This window comes from Hyperolius riggenbachi, chromosome 2 (genome assembly GCF_040937935.1).
Source record: "Hyperolius riggenbachi isolate aHypRig1 chromosome 2, aHypRig1.pri, whole genome shotgun sequence".
Taxonomy (NCBI): domain Eukaryota; kingdom Metazoa; phylum Chordata; class Amphibia; order Anura; family Hyperoliidae; genus Hyperolius; species Hyperolius riggenbachi.
The window spans coordinates 502,360,976-502,381,258 of record NC_090647.1 but is presented as its reverse complement, the minus strand read 5'-3'; positions in this window follow the sequence as shown (position 1 = coordinate 502,381,258).

The following is a 20,283-nucleotide window of genomic DNA, read 5'->3' as shown; positions in this document are numbered from 1 at the left end:
GTAGGTGCCCTGCAGTATAGATTATATAGGTAGATGCCCTGTAGCATAGATTAGATAGGTAGGTGCCCTGCAGTACAGGTTAGATAAGGTGGCTGCAGTATAGGTTAGATAGGTGCCAGCCTGCAGTATAGATTAGATAGGTGCCAGCCTGCAGTATAGGTTAGATACCGTAGGTGCCAGCCTGCAGTATAGGTTAGATAGGTGCCAGCCTGCAGTATAGATTAGATAGGTGCCAGCATGCAGTATAGGTTAGATAGGTGCCTGCAGTATAGATTAGATAGGTGCCAGCCTGCAGTATAGGTTAGATAGGTGCCTGCAGTATAGATTAGATAGGTGCCAGCCTGCAGTATAGGTTAGATAGGTGCCCCACAGTATAGATTATATAGGTAGGTGTGCCCCGCAGTATGGATTATATAGGTAGGTGCCCTGCAGTATAGATTATATAGGTAGATGCCCTGTAGCATAGATTAGATAGGTAGGTGCCCTGCAGTACAGGTTAGATAAGGTGGCTGCAGTGCTGGGGAGAGCGGGCATCACGTGTCTTCACTGATTCTCCCAGCTACCATCTATTTCCTCTCCCGGCATCTGTGTATTGGTAACAGTGCCCCCCTGTGGTGACATGCGGTCACGTCATCATAGGGGGCGCTGTTACCAATACACACATGCTGGGAGAGGAAATAGATGGTAGCTGGGAGCATCAGTGAAGACATGTGAGTTTTAACAACTATGCCCGCTCTCCCCAGCACTGCAGAGGGTGCGGGTCCTGGGGCGATTGCCCCACTTGCCACCCCCAAAGGCAGGCTCTGATCCCTACCATAGTCATAGTCTATGTATCGTGTAGTGCATGTACCGTAGTCTAGGGCAGATTTTAGGGGGAAGCCAATTAACTTATCTGTATGTTTTTGGGATGTGGAAGAAAACTGGAGCGCTTGGGGAAAACCCACGCAGACACGGGGAGAACTTAAAAACTCTGTGCAGATAGTTCCCCGGCTGGGATTCAAACCGGAACCCAGCACTGCAAGGCGAGTGAGCCACTGTGAGCTACTCTGGTTTCCCATGATGCATCACTCACGAATATGCAAACAATCTCTTTAGGCCCCTTAAAGGAAACCAGAGACGATTTAAAATAAAAGTTTTATACATACCTGGGGCTTCCTCCAGCCCCATGTGCACGGACCTCTCCCGCGTCGCTGTCCTCAGTCTTCTGTATCGCCGGTTTGGGTCCCGTAACTTCAGCCAGTCATGGCCAGTCTGTGAAAGAGAAGTGCGCCCTCTACGTATCTTTCCGGCAGTCCTCCATTTCCCGTTGCTTCAAGCATTGCTGAAGCAACAGGAAATGGAGGACATGAAAGGGGGTGGGGTAGGGTACAATGGTTAATCAGTTCGTGAACAGTTTTAGGTTTACAGTTCATTTATGAGTAATAATATCTGGCACAAGGGGGGATTGCCTGGTGCCAGATATGTGTTATTTCTGGTTGATTGAGAAGTCACGTAACCAGCCCTAAAATGAACACTAACCTCCCCAGTAGATGAATTGCAGCCCAGAAACAACTTACAAATCCTCTGGGCGCCAGTCCTCTTCTCTTCTGCAGCTTCCAGAAGCTCTGCTGTGTCCTCTGATGTGCACATGACCCTAAGCAGGTCAGGTGACACACCGGGAGTCGTGCATGGGTGAAACAGAGCAGCCAGCAGCTGAAAAAGTGGAGAGGACCAGCGCCCGGAGGATTTGTAAGTTGTTTCTGCTGCTCTTCAACATTGCACAAGGAAAGCGCCCATTCTCCTCCCCCAGGCATCCCGGTTGGTTGAGATTGCTGGATTCCTGAATTTTGAATAGCTGAGACTTTACTGTACTTACCTACAAAGAGGGAAGCCTTTCTGGATCCTCCCAGGCCCTATCCGCCCATGATGCCAATAAGGCGACTTCCTCAAGCAGCATAAGTCTGGGGGTAGCACCAGGCAGAGACAGGAAGTGAAGAGAGAGCCTGGCTAACCTATACTGGGGGCAACTGTACCTTGTTACTAAATACTGGGTGATACCTTTAATAACTAACTGTACAAGATTTCTTTGCATGCTTTCAAAACCAATACTGGGGGCACCTATACCTGGATACCTACCTATACTGAGGGTGTTTTTTAGGGGCTCCTTGCAGCTATAAGTGCGGTGCAAACTGTCAGTTGCTGAGCGATCATTCCAATTCGGGGGCTCATCCTCACAAGGTTGCCCCAGGCAGCAAAAAGTCTAGGACTGACCCTGGATCTTCCAGAGGCTTTCCATGTCCTCCCTGCCCCCACACTTGCCGAGGACGGATCCCTGAAACATATCTGACAAGAGCTTGTTGGATAAGCTACTGTGGCTGCCCTCAGTGCGGCTGCACCTGCGCAGTAAGCCGAAGGTCCATGCAACACGCTACTGCGCAGGCATGGGGTGCTTTCATGCATGAAGAGGAACATGAATGTAAACTTCCAGAAGGTACTCAGCAGCGGCGGCGGTCTGGTGGACAGAGAAAGCCTCTGGATGATCCAGAGACTTGCCTCTTCCTAGGTAAATATCTGTTTTTTGTGTTACAATCTGCATCAAGTTTCCTTTAAAGCCAGACACACATACAGAACCGCTGGTGTATAGTGAGCCTATAGGTCAATACATTGGCGTAGGGCCCGTGGTCGCAACGGTCGCCATGGCGACCGGGCCCGCCTCCTGAAGAGGCGGGTAAACGGCCTGGACCCCCCAGGTGTTGAAATCCCTGCAGCGCACTGCGGGGACTGGCTCCCGGAGGCAGAGCAGGGCTACGAGAAGATGGCTGCCGAAGCCCTGCACTGGAGACTATTTGTGTCTCCAGTACAGGGCTTCGGGCGCCATCTTCCCGTAGCCTTGCACTCTGCCTGTCAGTGCGGGAGAAACTGGCTGCAGGAGAGGATCGTCGCTGGGGAGACACGCTGAGAGGCTGGGCAGGTGAGTGAAATTTTTTTTTATTTGTACAGGTTTTTTTTCTAGTGACTGCTCCCCACATAGCGTTTTTTTTCTGGTGACTGCTCTCCACATAGCTTTTTTTTTCTGGTGACTGCTCCCCACATAGCGTTTTTTTCTGGTGACTGCTCCCCACATAGCGTTTTTTTTTCTGGTGACTGCTCCCCACATAGCGTTTTTTTCTGGTGACTGCTCCCCACATAGCGTTTATTTTCTGGTGACTGCTCCCCACATAGCTTTTTTTTTCTGGTGACTGCTCCCCACATAGCGTTTTTTTTCTGGTGACTGCTCCCCACATAGCATTTATTTTCTGGTGACTGCTCCCCACATAGCGTTTTTTTTCTGGTGACTGCTCCCCACATAGCGTTTATTTTCTGGTGACTGATCCCCACATAGCGTTTTACTTCTGGTGAATGCTCCCACATAGCGATTATTTTATGGTGAATGCCCCCACATTGCGTTTATTTTCTGGTGACTGCTCCCCACATAGCGTTTATTTTCTGGTGACTGCTCCCCACATAGCATTTATTTTCTGGTGACTGCTCCCCACATAGCGTTTATTTTCTGGTGAATGCTCCCCACATAGCGTTTTTTTCTGGTGACTGCTCCCCACATAGCTTTTTTTTTCTGGTGACTGCTCCCCACATAGCGTTTCTTTTTCTGGTGACTGCTCCCCACATAGCATTTATTTTCTGGTGACTGCTCCCCACATAGCGTTTTTTTTTTCTGGTGACTGCCCCCCACATGGAGTTTTTTTTCTGGTGACTGCTCCCCACATAGTGTTTATTTTCTGGTGAAAGCTCCCCACATAGCGTTTATTTTCTGGTGAATGCTCCCCACATTTCGTTTATTTTCTGGTGAATGCTCCCCACATAGCGTTTATTTTCTGGTGACTGCTCCCCACATAGCGTTTATTTTCTGGTGACTGCTCCCCACATAGCGTTTATTTTCTGGTGACTGCTCCCCACATAGCGTTTTTTTTCTGGTGACTGCTCCCCATATAGCGTTTTTTTTCTGGTGACTGCTCCCCACATAGCGTTTATTTTCTGGTGACTGCTCCCCACATAGCGTTTATCTTCAGGTGAATGCTCCCACATAGCGATTATTTTCTGGTGAATTGTAACGATCGGTGAAGCACAGAGGGGATCTGATTACCGGTGATCTGCAGTATGACTGGGAATACAGATGTATACCAGATTATAAGTGATCTGCAGTATCACCGATAATCCGATATACCAGCTAACCTCTGTTCACCTGAGTAGAGTGTAGTGTTTGGTGTAACAGTAACACTTTGAGGACTAAGCACTCAGCGCAGTAAGGTATACTGCACTGATTCGTTCCGAAGACCTGGACTCTCCAAGACGGGAGGAGTCAGGCTGCGAATAGGAAGGATTGTCTAAAAGTAACACTCTGGAGGAAGTGTCACTGATAGAACGGGGAACCGCCTCCAACAGTGAGGTCGGTTCTCGAGGTCGGACAAGCCAGGTCGTACACACACGGACAGATAAAGTACAATATCAAGAGGCAAAGGCGGAGTCAGGTACAGGCAGGAATCGGCAACAGGGTATCAGAAATATCGAGGTACAAGATCAGCAGGCAGAAGCAGAGTCTAAGGACGAGCCGGGGTTCGGCAACAGAGTATCAGAAATATCGAGGTACAAGATCAGAGTTCAGGAGGATAATCAGGCAGGCAAAAGGTCATAACAGATAATCACAATCAAACTAGTACTTTAAGCTATCAACAGAAACTAGCTAAGTGTAGGATTACAGCTCCAGCTGGTCCCGGCACACTTGCGGATCTGATTACGGATCTGGGTGCTCCCACGTATGTGATCGCAACGCCAGACAACCAGCAACTAAATAAGCAGCAGAATATATAGTTGCTGGACTCTGCTGCCTCGCCCGAACCATTCAGCCAATCATGAGTCCTGCAGGAATCAGCTGACCTTCCTGATTAGCTGACACTTCCTCTGCAGGTATAAAGGTCCTGAATTCAGGCCCGCGCGAGCATAGCTCTCCATCTGCCTAGGTGCACTAACAGACCCAGCCACACCAAGCACATGCTGCTGCATGCAAACAGCCGCTTTGCTGTCAGGACATGCGGCGGCTTTTCCGCGTTCCACCACACAACCAGACGCGTGCAAACCGCCGCGTAGGACGCGGAGTCAGCCGCCTAGCTCTTGGCACACGCGGCGGCTTTTCCGCGTTTCCTCACAGTACCCCCCCCCCCCCTCCCCGAGGAGTGGACTCCGGACAACTCCTACCAGGTTTCTCGGGATGTAAAGCGTGAAACTCTTTCCTTAATTCGTCCGCATGCATGCGGTTCCCAGGTACCCATTGTCTCTCCTCAATGCCATACCCTTTCCAATGCACCAGATATTGTACTGAGACAAGACTAAACAAGAAAAGTAGTTCCCTCAAACACCGCACCACTCAGCAATAAATAATAAATTCATCATCTTTATTCAAATTTCGACATAAAATCACTTAAAAACAATTGGAAGCCATGCAACAAAAAATGTATATATAAAGTATAAATAAGTATTAAGCATATAATATATAATATATGTGTACTAATCATTAACATTGTCCATACAACACAATAATACTGGTAAGGTACAGTAGTAAAGAGATGAATTGCTACTGATAAAATAAATTGCACAAAGCCGGGCAATCTGAACAACCACGTGATAGTTTGAAAGTGACTGTGCAAAGAGAAGCCCCCAAAGGGGTAAAAAACAACAAGGAATGTAAAGTGCAGAGTGCAGGAATAAGAACAGCGTAACCACGCTGGACAATAATGTGCAAAAAAGCATGAACAAGTGTTGAGTGCAAAGAAGACAGCGTGCCCGCTGACCAGTGAGCTAAACTTACCAGGGGAAAATCAAAAGGACAGATGAGGCATGGCGACCAAGGACATGCCGTCGCGATTCGCCGCTCTCCGAGATGTGGCGGCTTCTACCGGGCATAAACTAGCTCAGAATTCCCTCGGCTATTTACAGGGAGATGCCTAAGTGGGCGGGCCAGCAAGTACACCTATCAAATCATGTTGTGCGCGGCCGCGCACAAACCGGGGAGGTTCCACAGCGCTGATCAGCGCTATGTCATTTCCCCTTCCTACCAACTAGGGATTATGGGAATTGTAGTGCCGAGGATAAAGGAAAGGATGAATAAGGAGATGAATACGGCTGAGAAAGCCGACATAATAAACCATATATAGACGAAAAAGCTTATGTTGTAAGAATCATTTACAAAATCAACCTATAACTATCAAAAATAACACAAATAATAATTACAAAAAATATATATAAATGTACAAATGCATAAAGGACAAGCAAATGTCGCCACCATGTGGCCGAAATATAGTCAAACACTAATCACTATTAATCATACAAAGCATCAAAATCAATATACTGCTGGTTTATACAAGAACAATTCCAGCAATAAATATAAAGGTTGAATCATCGGAGAACTCGCTAGAAGTTGAGATTTGTACTGGCTCACAACTTTTTTACTTTTGACGGCCAATTTTACCTACAGACACATGGTGTGTCTATGGGCGCCAAGTGTGCTCCTGCCATAGCAAATTTATTTTTGGGGTGGTGGGAGAGAGAGTTGGTATGGGGCCCCACCATGGAACGGTACCACCCCAACATACTGGGGTGGTACCGTTTTATAGACGACATTCTGATATTGTGGGAGGGGCCCGAAGATCTTGCGAGAGAGTTCATTTCCAAGTTGGGAGATAATGATAAAAATATTGTACTGACCTCAAATTTTTCAAAGGACTCAGTGGATTTCTTAGATTTACATCTTTACTTTACAGAGAATGGTCAGATTGGAAGTACGCTATTTCGGAAGTCTACAGCAGTAAATGGGCTGCTACATTATGGTTCCTTCCACACTACACAGTTGAAAAATAATATTCCAACGGGCCAATTTTTGCGACTGCGAAGAAACTGTTCGGATGATCAGGAGTTCAAGCGACAAGCTGCCGACTTGAAGGAAAGATTCCTACAGAGGGGATATCCCAAAGGTACCATAAAAAAAGGCCTATCAGAGAGCATTACATTCGAGAAGGGAGGATTTATTGTATGGTAAAATAAGAAAAACTGATAACCTAGTAAGGATGTGTACACCATTTAATACATGTTGGAGTGACCTGAGAAAGGTGTTGTCTAAACATTGGCCAATTCTACACACTGATCCGGTGTTGAAGAACTATATCACGGATAGACCATCTCTGACGGCCAAAAGGGCTCCAAATTTGAAAGATCAGTTATGCAGGAGCCATTTTCAAAGGAAATCAAATACAGGCCATGGAGTAAAGGGGAGTTACCCGTGTGGCCGCTGTAACATTTGCCCACTTATGACACCTACAAAGGAGGTTCAGAGTCTTCGGACTAATAGGGTGCACCGCATTAATGAGTTTATTAATTGCCAAACGGAGGCAGTGGTGTATCTGCTTAGATGCCCCTGCAATTTATATTATGTTGGTCAAACCAAAAATAAACTTAAAACGCGAATACAAAAGCACCTCTCGACCATTCGTTTGGCTGAGAGGGATGCTGCAGAGGGAAAAATACTGACCCCGGTTGCGGATCATGCACTCAAAGCCCACGGGGGTAATGTTATGGGTTGGACAGTATGTGGCCTTAAACATGTCTTTTTGTCTTCCAGGGGAGGTAACGTGGTGTCTTCTTTGTTGAGACAAGAAACCAAGTGGATTTATGATTTGGGGTCTAAGTCACCGGTAGGTCTAAATGAAGACTTCTCCTTTTTGGGGTTTTTACACTGAGCGTGGGGTGTTGTTTGGGTGGATTGGGGGTCAAAGGTGAGTGACCTCCTCTACCCTGTTCGGTGCACATTTCACGTGTTTTGTCTGTGGTTCCATTTCCAACATAGAACACAGGTTTTTCTTATGTTTCAGTTTACTCCCTGCATTGAGATTACTCTGGCTCTGAATGGTGTCTTATAGGCTACGGGGGATATGTGAGTAGTCCCCCGGCTGGTCTTTGGGTTAATGCCTTCAGTGTTGTATCATTTTGGGTTCCATATTTATCACTTGACTGTTTTTACTGATTACTGCGGCCCCTCCTTTCTTGACCCGTTAGTTGGGGTTCTGATTGAAAATAAATATGTATATATATATATTTTCATATTTATACTGATTTGTATATGTTTCTTTAGGACCTCAGTATATAATATCTTTCCTGATGATATGTACAGTTGTACTCCTGGATAATGAAGATGATTGATATCTCTCCGTCTGTGGGTCTTCTAGCGAGTTCTCCGATGATTCAACCTTTATATTTATTGCTGGAATTGTTCTTGTATAAACCAGCAGTATATTGATTTTGATGCTTTGTATGATTAATAGTGATTAGTGTTTGACTATATTTCGGCCACATGGTGGCGACATTTGCTTGTCCTTTATGCATTTGTACATTTATATATATTTTTTGTAATTATTATTTGTGTTATTTTTGATAGTTATAGGTTGATTTTGTTAATGATTCTTACAACATAAGCTTTTTCGTCTATATATGGTTTATTATGTTGGCTTTCTCAGCCGTATTCATCTCCTTATTCATCCTTTCCTTTATCCTCGGCACTACAATTCCCATAATCCCTAGTTGGTAGGAAGGGGAAATGACATAGCGCTGATCAGCGCTGTGGAACCTCCCCGGTTTGTGCGCGGCCGCGCACAACATGATTTGATAGGTGTACTTGCTGGCCCGCCCACTTAGGCATTTCCCTGTAAATAGCCGAGGGAATTCTGAGTTAGTTTATGCCCGGTAGAAGCCGCCACATCTCGGAGAGCGGCGAATCGCGACGGCATGTCCTTGGTCGCCATGCCTCATCTGTCCTTTTGATTTTCCCCTGGTAAGTTTAGCTCACTGGTCAGCGGGCACGCTGTCTTCTTTGCACTCAACACTTGTTCATGCTTTTTTGCACATTATTGTCCAGCGTGGTTACGCTGTTCTTATTCCTGCACTCTGCACTTTACATTCCTTGTTGTTTTTTACCCCTTTGGGGGCTTCTCTTTGCACAGTCACTTTCAAACTATCACGTGGTTGTTCAGATTGCCCGGCTTTGTGCAATTTATTTTATCAGTAGCAATTCATCTCTTTACTACTGTACCTTACCAGTATTATTGTGTTGTATGGACAATGTTAATGATTAGTACACATATATTATATATTATATGCTTAATACTTATTTATACTTTATATATACATTTTTTGTTGCATGGCTTCCAATTGTTTTTAAGTGATTTTATGTCGAAATTTGAATAAAGATGATGAATTTATTATTTATTGCTGAGTGGTGCGGTGTTTGAGGGAACTACTTTTCTTGTTTAGTCTTGTTACAATATTTTGAGTTCCTTACTGCACACTCAATATTCAGTACTTTATTGTATTATTGTGTGGTTGATGGTGCTTGCCCAGTTTTGTGGTTGATAGATATTGTACTGAGTTCTGTACAATGCGCGAATCTAAGATTTTCTCTACCTCATACTCGGGTTGGTCCTCCACCATCACAGGAGGAGGAGGAGTAGGACCCACATGAACCGCAGGTTTGAGTAGGGACACGTGAAACGACCTTACGCCCCCCATGCTGGCAGGAAGATCAATGGCATAAGTGACGTTGTTGATCTTCTTGGTCACAGAAAATGGACCCACAAACCTGGGGCCCAGTTTGGCAGATGGCTGCTTCAGGGTCAAGTGACGTGTGGACACCCAGACTAAATCCCCTGGCTGAAACTTCCATTCCATAGAACGTCTCTTGTCCGCTTGACCCTTTTGACTTTGGAACGCTTTCTGCAAATTCTCTCTAACAATTCCCCAATTGCCCCTGAGTGACTTCTGCCAATCCTCCAGTGCGGGAAACGGAGAAGAGGCAACTGGCAGCGGGGAGAACTTGGGCGACCTCCCTGTCACAATCTGGAATGGAGAAAAACCAGAAGAAGAACTCTTCAAATTATTCTGTGCGAATTCTGCAAAAGCCAGAAACTTTACCCAATCATTCTGTGTCTCCGCAACGTAACATCTTAAGAACTGTTCTAAAGACTGATTAATTCGTTCGGTCTGCCCATTGGTCTGTGGGTGGTAGCCTGACGAGAAAGACAGCTTCATGCCCATTTGGTGGCAAAATGCCCTCCAGAATTTAGAGATGAATTGGACTCCCCGATCGGACACAATGTTTTCCGGAATGCCGTGCAGCCGGAAAATGTGGACGATAAATAGGTCGGCCAATTCCTGGGCCGAGGGGAGTCCTTTCAAGGGCACGAAATGGGCCATTTTGCTGAAGCGGTCGACTACCACCCAAATGACCGACATGCCTTCAGACCTGGGGAGTTCACTCACAAAATCCATGGACAAGTGGGTCCATGGTTCACTCGGGGCGGGCAAAGGCTGCAAGGTACCGACAGGTGCCTGCCGGGAGGGTTTACTCTTGGCACATACCGCACACTCCCTGACATACTCCTTGCCGTCTGTTGCCATAGAAGGCCACCAAGCACACCTGGCGATCAGATCCTGCGTTCTGGCAGCACCAGGGTGACCAGCATTCTTATGGGCGTGAAACATTTGTAAGACCTGTAGACGAAAAGGCAGTGGGAAAACAAAACCCCCTCTGGTTTTCCCTCAGGGACATCCTGCTGAAAGGGACCCAAAGCCTTTGTCCAATCCTCCCAGGTCTCTGTGGCTGCTAATACCAGCCTTTGCGGGATGATGGACTCAGGAGCGGGGGGCTGTGCTGTCTCTAATTCGAAACATCTGGACAGGGCATCTGCCTTGATGTTTTTGCTGCCTGGAGTGTACGTGATAATAAATCTGAATCTCGTAAAAAATAAAGACCAACGGGCCTGTCGGGGACTTAGTCTCTTAGCCCCCTCGATGTATTCCAAATTTTTGTGATCAGTATAAACCGTGATCGTGTGCTCTGCCCCCTCCAACCAGTGGCGCCATTCTTCAAATGCCAATTTAATGGCCAGAAGTTCCCGGTTGCCTATGTCGTAGTTTTTCTCTGCCAGAGAAAACCTACGGGAAAAATAAGCGCATGGATGCAATCTGCCTTGTAACCCTGACCGCTGAGACAGCACCTCCCCTACCCCAACCTCCGAAGTGTCAACCTCCACAATAAAGGGAAAGGACGTGTCTACATGTCTTAAAATAGGCGCTGAGCAAAACAGTTTTTTCAAGTGCGAAAAGGCTGCCACAGCCTCAGGAGACCAGTGGGTGGTATCTGCCCCCTTTTTTGTGAGACTGGTGAGAGGGGCAATTATCGTGGAGTACCCCTTTATGAACCTCCTATAGTAGTTCGCAAAACCTAAAAATCTCTGCAGGGGCTTCAACCCCACTGGCTGTGGCCATTCCAGGACAGCTGTGACCTTGGCAGGATCCATTGACAAGCCTGAGGTGGAAATTACATACCCTAGAAATGTGACAGTGGTCACCTTGAAAATACATTTCTCCACCTTGGCATACAGCATATTCTGCCTCAATTTGTCCAACACGAATTTAACGTGGAACCTGTGCTCGGAGAGGTTGTTGGAATAGATCAGTATATCGTCAAGGTATACTAGCACAAATCTACCCAACACCTCCCTGAATACCTCGTTGATTAATTCTTGGAAGACGGCTGGCGCATTGCACAACCCGAAGGGCATCACTAAGTACTTGTAATGCCCGTCGGGAGTGTTGAAGGCCGTCTTCCATTCATCGCCCTTTCTAATGCGGATCAGGTTGTATGAACCCCTCAGATCTAATTTTGAAAAGATCTTGGCGTTTGTGACCTGTGTAAATAAATCGTCTATTAATGGTAACGGATAACGATTCTTCACCGTGATTTTATTCAGGCCACTGTAGTCGATGCAAGGTCGAAGCCCTCCGTCTTTCTTCTTAACAAAAAAGAAACCGGCCCCTGCAGGCGACCGGGAGGGGCGAATGAACCCTTTGGCTAAATTGTCACGAATGTACTCCTGTCCTGCATCGCTATTTTCTCTGGTCCAGACAAATTATACAGGTGACCCCTAGGGGGCATACAACCGGCACGGAGATCGATGGGGCAATCGAAAGGGCGATGAGGAGGTAACTTGTTAGCAGCCTTGGGACAGAATACATCCGAGAACTCGAAGTATTGCTCGGGAACACCCTCCACATGAAACTTGGTCTGACCTAAAGTCACCTTCCCTAGACACTGTTGGGAACAGAAGTCTGACCAACTAGTTAATTGTCCAGCAGCCCAATTAATCTGTGGCGAATGGAGCTGCAGCCAGGGCATACCCAAAACAATTGTGGAGGTGGTCATGTGTAATACAAAGAAACTTAGACTTTCGTTATGCAGAACCCCAATAGTGACTTCCACCTCTGGTGTCTGAGACAGCGGACGGTCCCTTTGCAGCGGGGAATCGTCCACAGCAGTAACCTGGATAGGTGGTCTTACTGGGGTGAGCGGAATGCCCAACTTTTCTGCGAACTCTGAACTCATAAAGTTAGCCGCGGAGCCTGAATCAAGAAAGGCCTCTGTGGCTTCAGATTTGTCCCCCCACGTAATCAGACAAGGAAGGAGCAAACGTCTTTCTTTTAGGGGTGTGAGTTGGGCGCCCAGGGTGTCACCCCTTACAACTCCTAGGCGGTAGCGTTTCCCGGCTTATTTTTATCCAGTTTAATGGGACAGTCTCGTAACCTATGCCCCCCTTCACCACAGTATAGACATAATTGCTCAGACATTCTCCGTCTTCTCTCCACTTGGGTCAACTTAGACCGACCGATCTGCATCGGTTCAGGTGGCGGCGAGACCGGAGACGATGAGACAGCAGGAGATGGAGTTACTAGGGGTGCAGCAGGAGGTGCTGCGTAGGGAGTCACCCTGACACGATGACTGCCCCTAGTTTGTCTCTGATGGCGTAGCCTACGGTCGATTCGAATGGCCGACGAGATGGCCTCATCGACTGTCTTCGGCTTGGGTTGGCTTAACATTAGGTCGGAGACCTCATCCGACAACCCAGACAGGAAGTAATCTAACAGGGCATAGGTGTCAAACCTGGCCGTAACTGACCACCTACGAAATTCGGCCGCGTAATCTTCGACTGGATGCCTGCCTTGCCGCAAAAGCTTAAGCTTCCGCTCAGAGGTCGCAGCAAGGTCAGGGTCGTCGTAAATCACTGCCATGGCTTTAAAGAATTCCTCTACCGAGGTAAGGGATAAGTCACTGGCTGGCAAATTGTACGCCCAGGTCTGGGAGTCACCAGTTAGTAAGGTCTTAATAAATATGACCCGTTGTGTCTCAGTTCCCGAGGATCGGGGTCTCAGCTCAAAATATGATAACACTCTACTCTTAAAATTCCGAAAGTCAGACTTGTGGCCGGAAAATTTATCAGGTACGGGCATACGTATGTCATCACTAGGAGGGAATCGCACCGAATCAACTGACGTCTGAAGGGTTCGCACAGAGCCTGATAGGGCATCAATTAAGGCTTTGTGCTGGCCCAGTGCTTGATGGATGCTATCCACCGAAGTGGCAAGCACAGTCAGAGGGTCAGCGCGTGCGTCCATCTGTTTTTTGGTCTGGCGTTCTGTAACGATCGGTGAAGCACAGAGAGGATCTGATTACCGGTGATCTGCAGTATCACTGGGAATACAGATGTATACCAGATTATAAGTGATCTGCAGTATCACCGATAATCCGATATACCAGCTAACCTCTAGAGTTGGGCCGAACCTCCGATTTTAGGTTCGCGAACCCTGTTCGCGAACTTCCGCGAAAGGTTCGGTTCGCGAAAAAGTTCGCGAACCGCAATAGACTTCAATGGGGAGGCGAACTTTGAAAGTTTAAAAAAATTCTATCAACTGGAAAAATGATAGAAAACATGTTTCAAAAGCTCTAATACCTGGAGCCACACCTAATTGAGTGAAATACACATCACTGCTGGAGGACCCTCCCACCTCCAAGCAAGGTCCTTTATACCATTTGCCTGCCTACACTAATTAGTTATGGGACAGCTGCTACACACTCTGCTAGGGAGATTTTAATTGGCCTCCACCCTCGTCCCTCCAGGGTCTCTTCTGCCAGAGAATTATACTATTTTAAAAACCAGTATACATCATACCATAGCTGGGAATACATACATGAGTATACATCATACCATAGCTGGGGATACATACATGAGCATACATCATACCATAGCTGGGAATCGAACCCAGATCTCACTGTGTGGTGGGCATGTCACCCTAAGCACTGTACCACTACAGAAGTAAGTGAAGCTAGCCTAAAATTTAACATTTATGCTCAATGCAATAGAACCATTAGGTTGCTTAAAGGAGAACTGTAGTGAGAGGTATATGGAGGCTGCCATATTGATTTCCTTTTAAGCTATACCAGTTGCCTGGCAGCCCTGCTGATCTATTTGGCTGTAGTAGTGTGAATCACACCAGAAACAAGCATGCAGCTAATCTTGTCAGATCTTACAAAAATGTCAAACACCAGATCATACCATAGCTGGGAATCGAACCCAGATCTCACTGTGTGGTGGGCACGTCACCCTAAGCACTGTACCACTACAGAAGTAAGTGAAGCTAGCCTAAAATTTAACATTTATGCTCAATGCAATAGAACCATTAGGTTGCTTAAAGGAGAACTGTAGTGAGAGGTATATGGAGGCTGCCATATTGATTTCCTTTTAAGCTATACCAGTTGCCTGGCAGCCCTGCTGATCTATTTGGCTGTAGTAGTGTGAATCACACCAGAAACAAGCATGCAGCTAATCTTGTCAGATCTTACAAAAATGTCAAACACCAGATCATACCATAGCTGGGAATCGAACCCAGATCTCACTGTGTGGTGGGCACGTCACCCTAAGCACTGTACCACTACAGAAGTAAGTGAAGCTAGCCTAAAATTTAACATTTATGCTCAATGCAATAGAACCATTAGGTTGCTTAAAGGAGAACTGTAGTGAGAGGTATATGGAGGCTGCCATATTGATTTCCTTTTAAGCTATACCAGTTGCCTGGCAGCCCTGCTGATCTATTTGGCTGTAGTAGTGTGATCATACCATAGCTGGGAATCTACAGTTCTCCTTTTCTATTGCATTGAGCATAAATGTTAAATTTTAGGCTAGCTTCACTTACTTCTGTAGTGGTACAGTGCTTAGGGTGACATGCCCACCACACAGTGAGATCTGGGTTCGATTCCCAGCTATGGTATGATGTATACTTATGTATGTATCCCCAGCTATGGTATGATGTATACTCATGTATGTATTCCCAGCTATGGTATGATGTATACTGGTTTTTAAAATAGTATAATTCCCTGGCAGAAGAGACCCTCCTCCCTCCGGTAGGAGGGGATAGGTGGAAGGGTGGAAGGGTACCAATTAAAATCTCCCTAGCAGAGTGTGTAGCAGCTGTCCCATAACTAATTAGTGTAGCCAGACAACTGAGTGAAATGGTATAAAGGACCTAGCTTGAAGGGAGGGTGGGCGGGTTCTCTAACACTGAAAGCAGTGTGTTTGACAATAACATGTCTGCTGACAGTGAAATGGAGGCTAAAAATTTTGCTCAATACAGCATTATGGGGCGAATCGAACTTCCGCAAAAGTTCGCCTGATGCAGGCGAACGCGAACCCCCAAAGTTCGCCTGGAACCGTTCGCCGGCGAACCGTTCGGCCCATCTCTACTAACCTCTGTTCACCTGAGTAGAGTGTAGTGTTTGGTGTAACAGTAACACTTTGAGGACTAAGCCTCAGCGCAGTAAGGTATACTGCACGGATTCCTTCCGAAGACCTGGACTCTCCAAGACGGGAGGAGTCAGGCTGCAAGTAGGAAGGATTGTCTAAAAGTAACACTCTGGAGGAAGTGTCACTGATAGAACGGGGAACCGCCTCCAACAGTGAGGTCGGTTCTCGAGGTCGGACAAGCCAGGTCGTACACACACGGACAGATAAAGTACAATATCAAGAGGCAAAGGCGGAGTCAGGTACAGGCAGGGTTCGGCAACAGGGTATCAGAAATATCGAGGTACAAGATCAGTAGGCAGAAGCAGAGTTTAAGGACGAGCCGGGGTTCGGCAACAGAGTATCAGAAATATCGAGGTACAAGATCAGAGTTCAGGAGGATAATCAGGCAGGCAAAAGGTCATAACAGATAATCACAATCAAACTAGCAGGGGCGTAGCAATAGGGGGTGCAGAGGTAGCGACCGCATCGGGGCCCTTGGGCCAGAGGGGCCCCGAAGGGCCCTCCCTTAACTACAGAATTAGCTCTCTATTGGTCCTATGCTCATAATAATGACTTCTGTAGATACTTTGAATACTGGTAATCATTAACAAACTGTTCCCCATCCCCTTCTTGCACCTCTGACACTGTAGTTGCCATTGGCAAATTTTGGTGCGCCGTATAAATTGTTATGTATAGAGTGCTTGGGGGGCCCCATTGTAAAACTTGCATCAGGGCCCACAGCTCCTTAGCTACGCCACTGCAAACTAGTACTTTAAGCTATCAACAGAAACTAGCTAAGTATAGGATTACAGCTCCAGCTGGTCCCGGCACACTTGCGGATCTGATTACGGATCTGGATGCTCCCACGTATGTGATCGCAACGCCAGACAACCAGCAACTGAATAAGCAGCAGAATATATAGTTGCTGGACTCTGCTGCCCCGCCCGAACCATTCAGCCAATCATGAGTCCTGCAGGAATCAGCTGACCTTCCTGATCAGCTGACACTTCCTCTGCAGGTATAAAGGTCCTGAATTCAGGCCCGCGCGAGCATAGCTCTCCATCTGCCTAGGTGCACTAACAGACCCAGCCACACCAAGCACATGCTGCTGCATGCAAACAGCCGCTTTGCTGTCAGGACATGCGGCGGCTTTTCCGCGTTCCACCACACAACCAGACGCGTGCAAACCGCCGCGTAGGACGCGGAGTCAGCCGCCTAGCTCTTGGCACACGCGGCAGCTTTTCCGCGTTTCCTCACATGAATGCCCCCACATTGCGTTTATTTTCTGGTGACTGCTCCCCACATAGCGTTTATTTTCTGGTGAATGCTCCCCCCACATAGCGTTTATTTTCTGGTGACTGCTCCCCACATAGCATTTATTTTCTGGTGACTGCTCCCCACATAGCGTTTTTTTTCTGGTGACTGCTCCCCACATAGCGTTTATTTTCTGGTGACTGCTCCCCACATAGCGTTTTACTTCTGGTGAATGCTCCCACATAGCGTTTATTTTCTGGTGAATGCTCCCCACATAGCGTTTTTTTTCTGGTGACTGCTCCCCACATAGCTTTTTTTTTCTGGTGACTGCTCCCCACATAGTGTTTTTTTTTCTGGTGACTGCTCCCCACATAGCATTTATTTTCTGGTGACTGCTCCCCACATAGCGTTTTTTTTTCTGGTGACTGCTCCCCACATAGCGTTTATTTTCTGGTGACTGCTCCCCACATAGCGTTTATTTTCTGGTGAATGCTCCCCCCACATAGCGTTTATTTTCTGGTGACTGCTCCCCACATAGCGTTTTACTTCTGGTGAATGCTCCCACATAGCAATTATTTTCTGGTGAATGCCCCCACATTGCGTTTATTTTCTGGTGACTGCTCCCCACATATCGTTTATTTTCTGGTGACTGCTCCCCACATAGCATTTATTTTCTGGTGACTGCTCCCCACATAGCGTTTATTTTCTGGTGAATGCTCCCCACATAGCGTTTATTTTCTGGTGACTGCTCCCCACATAGCGTTTATTTTCTGGTGACTGCTCCCCACATTGCGTTTATTTTCTGGTGAATGCTCCCACATAGCGTTTATTTTCTGGTGAATGCTCCCGCATAGCGATTATTTTTCGGTGACTGCTCCCCACATAGCGTTTATATTCTGGTGAATGCTCCCACATAACGATTATTTTCTGGTGAATGCTCCCACATAGCGATTATTTTCTAGTGAATGCCCCCACATTGCGTTTATTTTCTGGTGAATGCTCCCACATAGCGATTATTTTTTGGTGACTGCTCCCCACATAGCGTTTATTTTCTGGTGACGGCTCCCCACATAGCGTTTATTTTCTGGTGAATGCTCCCCCCACATAGCATATATTTTCTGGTGACTGCTCCCCACATAGCGATTATTTTCTGGTGACTGCTCCCCACATAGCGTTTATTTTCTGGTGACTGCTCCCCACATCGCGTTTATTTTCTGGTGAATGCTCGCCCCACATAGCGTTTATTTTCTGGTGACTGCTCCCCACATAGCGTTTATTTTCTAATGACTGCTCCCCACATAGCGGTTATCTTCTGGTGAATGCTCCCACATAGCGATTATTTTCTGGTGAATGCCCCCACATTGCGTTTATTTTCTGGTGACTGCTCCCCACATAGCGTTTATTTTCTGGTGACTGCTCCCCACATAGCGTTTATTTTCTGGTGAATGCTCCCCCCACATAGCGTTTATTTTCTGGTGACTGCTCCCCACATAGCGATTATTTTCTGGTGAATGCCCCCACATAGCATTTATTTTCTGGTGAATGCCCCCACATAGCATTTATTTTCTGGTGAATGCCCCCACATAGCATTTATTTTCTGGTGACTGCTCCCCACATAGCGTTTTTTTCTGGTGACTGCTCCCCACATAGCGTTTATTTTCTGGTGACTGCTCCCCACATAGCGTTTATCTTCTGGTGAATGCTCCCACATAGCGATTATTTTCTGGTGAATGCCCCCACATTGCGTTTATTTTCTGGTGACTGCTCCCCACATAGCGTTTATTTTCTGGTTAATGCTCCCCACATAGCGTTTATTTTCTGGTAAATGCTCCCCACATAGCGTTTATTTTCTGGTGACTGCTCCCCACATAGCGTTTATTTTCTGGTGACTGCTGCCCCCATTGCGTTTATTTTCTGGTGAATGCTCCCACATAGAGTTTATTTTCTGGTGAATGCTCCCACATTGCGTTTATTTTCTGGTGACTGCTCCCCACATAGCGTTTATTTTCTGGTGAATGCTCCCACATAACGATTATTTTCTGGTGAATCCTCCCATATAGCGATTATTTTCTGGTGAATGCACCCACATTGCGTTTATTTTCTGGTGAATGCTCCCACATAATGATTATTTTGTGGTGAATGCTCCCACATAGCGTTTATTTTGTGGTGAATGCTCCCCACATAGCGATTATTTTCCGGTGAATGCTCCCCACATAGCGATTATTTTCTGGTGAATGCTCCCACATAGCGTTTATTTTGTGGTGAATGCTCCCACATAGCGTTTATTTTGTGGTGAATGCTCCCACATAGCGTTTATTTTGTGGTGAATGCTCCCACATAGCGTTTATTTTGTGGTGAATGCTCCCCACGTAGCGATTATTTTCTGTTGAATGCTCCCCACATAGCGATTATTTTCTGGTGAATGCTCCCACATTGCGTTTATTTTGTGGTGAATGCTCCCACATAGCATTTATTTTTTGATGAATGACCCCACATAGCGTTTATTTTCTGGCGAATGCTCCCACATAACGATTATTTTTCTGGTGAATGCTCCCACATAGCGATTATTTTCTGGTGAATGCTCCCCACATAGCATTTATTTTCTGGTGAATGCTGCACACATAGCGTTTATTTTCTGGTGAATGCCCCCACATAGCGTTTATTTTCTGGCGAATGCTCCCACATAACGATTATTTTCTGGTGAATGCCCCCACATAGCGTTTATTTTCTGGTGAATGCCCCCACATAGCATTTATTTTCTGGTGAATGCTCCCACATAGCGTTTATTTTCCGGTGAATGCCCCCACATAGCATTTATTTTCTGGTGAATGCCCCCACATAGCGTTTATTTTCTGGTGAATGCTCCCACATAGCGTTTATTTTCTGGTGAATGCTGCACACATAGCGTTTATTTTCTAGTGAATTATTATTATTTATTATTATTATTTTTTATTTATATAGCGCCAGCATCTTCCGTAGTGCTGTACATAATACAAACAAATAATGGGGAACAAATATACATAAGAAATACAAGACACTGTACAGTCATGACATTGAATAGAATAAATATAGATACATACATAGTTGATATGTAGTTGGTACATGTACATATGTTAAAATAACATCAGTATGAGAAAACACTAGGAGGAGGTCCCTGCCCTTGCGGGCTTACAATCTAGAGGGTAGTGGGGAGGAAACAAAAGGGAAGGAAACACAAGGATTAGTGGGTGAGCCAGTGTGCCTTCAGGGCTGCCTATAGCAAATTATAGGCTTGTCTGAACAAGTGTGTTTTCAGAGTACGTTTGAAGGTTTCCAGACTCGTGGCATGACAAACCGGCTG